The following is a 4,515-nucleotide window of genomic DNA, read 5'->3' on the forward strand; positions in this document are numbered from 1 at the left end:
ATGTATAATATTCCCTTTATGCATTCCTTTCATATCTCTTCACTTTCTTCACTCCCTCCTTCATTTCTACTCACTTCCTTCCTTCTTCCCCTCCTTCACTTCCCTATCATTTCCATGCTTCATTTCTTCAATTCCGCTCACTTCTTTCCCTTTCTTCACCTTCACTTCGCTTCCTGATTTCCTTCACTTCCACTCATTCCCTTCCTTCATTTCCACTCACTTCCCTCCTTCATGCGTTCACTTCTCTCTTTCATTCCTTAACTTCCACTCACTTCTCTCTTTCCTTGACCTCCACTTCACTTCTCTCTTCCTACATTTCCACTCACAAACTTCCTTCCTCTCTTCCTTTATGTCCACTTCACTTCACTTCCACTCATTTCTCTCCCTCATTCCTTAACTCCCACTCTCTGTCCTCTTTTCTTCATATCTTCGCTTGCCATTTTCCTTCACTTCCACCCACTTTCCTTCTTCCTCACTTCCACTCACTTCCCTTCTTACTCAGTTCCCTCATTTCCACTTCACTCCGACTCTCTTCCTTCCTTTCATCTCCACTTCATTTCCACTCATTTCCCTCTTTCACTTCTACTAACCTCATTTCTTTCCCTCCCGTTCACTTCTCTCTTTCTCTTACATCTCTCCTTCCCCTCCTTCATTTCCACTCAGTTCCCTCCATCTTCACTTCATTTACACCCACTTCTCTCCTTCACTTCCACTCACTTCCCTCATTTCGTGCCCTCCCCTTCACTTCTTTCTTTCCTTCACTCCCATTCACTGCCCTCCTTTATCATTTCCACTTACTTCCTTCCTTTTCTTCTCTCCCTCCTTTCTTCACTTCCACTCACTTCCCTCCCTTTCTTCACTTCCACTCACTTCCCCTTCTTTTCTTTACTTCCACTCACTTCCCTTCCTTTTCTTCACTTCCACTCACCTTCCTCCCTTTCTTCACTTCCACTCACTTCCCTCCCTTTCTTCACTTCCACTCACTTCCTCTCTTTTTCTTTACTTCCACTCACTTCCCTTCCTTTTCTTCACTTCCACTCACTTCCCTCCTTTCTTCACCTCCACTCACTTCCACTCCATTTCTTCAGTTCCATTCACTTCCCCTTCTTTTCTTCACTTCCACTCACTTCCCCTCCTTTTCTTCACTTCCCTTATTTCTCCACTTCCATCACTTCCCCTCCTTTTCTCCGCTTCCCCTCATTTCCCTCCTTTCTCCAATTCCATCACTTCCCCTCCTTTTCTTCACTTCCACCACTTCCTCCTTTTCACTTCCACTCACTTCCTTTCACTTCACCACTTCCTTTTCTTCACCCCCACTCACTTCTCCTCCTTTTCTTCACTTCCACTTCCCTCCCTTTTCTTCATTTCCCTCATTTCCCTCCTTTCTCCAATTCCATCACTTTCCTCCTGTATTTCTTCACCCCCACTCACTTCCCCTCCTTTTCTTCACTTCCACTCACTTTCCCTCCTTTGCTTCTCTTCCTTCCTTTCTCCACTTCCCCTCCTTTTCTTCACTTCCTTCCTTTCTCCACTTCCCCCTCCTTTTTTCACTTCCCTCCTTTCTTCACTTCCCCTCCGTTTCTTCACTTCCCTCCTTTTCTTCACTTCCACTCACTTCCCTCCTTTCAACACCTCCCCTCACTACCCTTTCTTTTCTTCACTTCCACTCACTTTTCCTCCATTTCTTCACTTCCCCTCCTTTTCTTCACTTCCACTCATTTCCCCTCCTTTTATTCCCTTCCACTCACTTCCCCTCCCTTTCTCCACTTCCACTCACTTCCCCTCCTTTCTCCACTTCCAATCACTTCCCCTCCTTTCTCCACTTCCACTCACTTCCCCTCCCTTTCTCCACTTCCACTCACTTCCCCTCCCTTTCTCCACTTCCAATCACTTCCCCTCCCTTTCTCCACTTCCACTCACTTCACCCCCTTTCTGCAACAAACTGCCAGAGAAAGTTGAATTGTTCACTTGTTTTACGCAACACAGATGAACTCTAGATCATACTCATGTTGATTAATATGAACTATATATGCGCCGTGACCCACATATGTTGTCTAAGAATTGAGCAATTAACGGGAAGTAACGAGCGGGTCACTGAAGCCCGGCGGAGGAACGCAAGAAATGGTCTGTGTTTATTAGTGAGGGTTTTTTTGTTGCTTTTGCTGTTGGTGTTGTTGTTGGGGTGAGCGTTGGTGTTTTGTTTTGTTTATTTGTGAAGTTTTTGTTGTTGTTTTTGTTATTGTTGTTGTTGTCATTGTTGTCATCGTTATTGTTATCATTATTGTTGTTGTTATCGTTATTGCTGTTATCATTATTGTGATCGTAATTGTTATTATTATCACCGTGGACATTTTAGTTTTTGTTGTAGTTATTGTGAGTATTATTGTTGTTGTTATTATTATTGTTGCTGTTACCATTATTGTTGTTATCAATATTGTTGTTATCATTATTGTTGTTATCAATATTGTTGTTGTTATCATTATTGTTGTTATCATTGCTGTCATTATTGTGATCGTTGTTGCTGTTATCATTATTGTTGTTGTCATTATTGTTGTTGTGTCAGTTTGTTGTTACCACTGTTGTCGTTATTATCATTATTGTTATCATTATTATTGTTGTTATCATTATTGCTGTTATCATTATTGTGATCGTAATTGTTATTATTATCACCGTGGACATTTTAGTTTTTGTTGTAGTTATTGTGAGTATTATTGTTGTTGTTATTATTATTGTGATATAAACTGTAGTTGTTACTGTGTTGTTGTTATTACTAATAGCAGCTGTAGTTGTAGTATTGTTGCTGCTACTGTTTTCCTATCACTTTTTATTATTATTTGTATAACTATCATTATTATTATTATTATCGTCATCATCTATACCGTAATCATCATTATCATCATCATTCATTGTTGTTATCATTTTTATCATTAATACTATTATAATGTTATTATAACTAGTGGAATTGTTATTATTATCAATATTTTTATCACACACACACACACACACACACACACACACACACACACACACACACACACACACACACACACACACACACACACACACACACGCATACACACACACACACACACAATCTCTCTCTCTCTCTCTCTCTCTCTCTCTCTCTCTCTCTCTCTCTCTCTCTCTCTCTCTCTCTCTCTCTCTCTCCCTCTCCCTCTCCCTCTCTCTCTCTCTCCTCTCTCTCCCCGTCTCCCCTTCTCTCCCTCTCTCCCTCTCTCCCTCTCTCCCTCTCCTCTCTCTCTCTCTCTCTCTCTCTCTCTCTCTCTCTCTCTCTCTCTCTCTCTCTCTCTCTTCTCTCTCTCTCTCTCCCTCTCCCTCCCTCCTCCCTCCCTCTCCCCCTCTCTCCCTCTCCCTCCCTCTCTCTCTCCCTCTCCCTCTCTCCTTCTCCCTCTCCCTCTCTCCCTCTCTCTCTCCCTCTCTCCCTCTCCCTCTCTCCCTCTCCCCTCTCCCCTCTCCCTCCACCTCTCCCTCCTCCCTCTCCCTCTCCCTCTCCCTCTCTCCCTCCTCCCTCCTCCCTCTCCCCCTCCTCCTCTCCCACTCCCTCTCCCTCTCCCTCTCTCTCCCTCTCCCTCTCTCTCCCTCTCCTCCCTCTCCCTCTCTCCCTCTCCCTCACCCTCACCCTCTCTCTCCCTCCTCTCTCTCTCTCTCTCTCCCTTCTTCTCTTTCTCTCTTCTTCTTCTCTTTCTCTCGTCTCGTCTTCTTCTTCTTCTTCTCTTCTCTTCTCTCTTCTCTTCTCTTTCTCTTTCTCTTCTCTTCTCTTCTCTTCTCTTCTCTTCTCTTCTCTTCTATCTATCTATCTATCTATCTATATTTCTAACACACACACAAACTCCTTAGGAAGCATTAAAGCCATTACTCCAATGCCTAGTATCCACTCAGAAACAAGTTTTTCCCCTTTTCTTCTTCTTCTTCGTCTTCGTCTTCTTTTTTTCTTTTATTTTTTTACCGAAACCTCGTGCGACCCTTCTTCTCTTTCACTAAAATATTCATTGTGTTGGCTCATATCGTTTACATGTAATATACACGACTTTATATACTTGTCAAGGTCAGATGCATGACCGGAGGGTGTAAATAAGTGTGGAAGTCCGAGTACTGTCTTATCTGATTTTTTATTTCTTTCTTTTTTTTTTTTTTTGTACGACTATGTCAGTTTGTTTCTAAATCTTTCTTTTTGGGCCAATTTTCACACACCAATTCAAGGCTTTACCTTTGTCATGATATGCTTTCTGTCTGTCTGTTGCTCTCTTTCTCTCTCTCTCTCTCTCTCTCTCTCTCTCTCTCTCTCTCTCTCTCTCTCTCTCTCTCTCTCTCTCTCTTTATCTCTATCTCTCTCTCTCTCTCTCTCTCACAAACACACACAGTCAGTCGCTCTATCTTTTTCTTTGTTCTTGTTCACTTTCACACTGTCGCTCTCCCTCTCTCTTTCTCTGTTTCTCTCTCTCTTCTTTCACTCTGTTAATCGCTCGTTCTTCCTCTGTTCTCTCCGGCAGTTGA

This window comes from Penaeus vannamei, chromosome 43 (assembly GCF_042767895.1).
Source record: "Penaeus vannamei isolate JL-2024 chromosome 43, ASM4276789v1, whole genome shotgun sequence".
Taxonomy (NCBI): domain Eukaryota; kingdom Metazoa; phylum Arthropoda; class Malacostraca; order Decapoda; family Penaeidae; genus Penaeus; species Penaeus vannamei.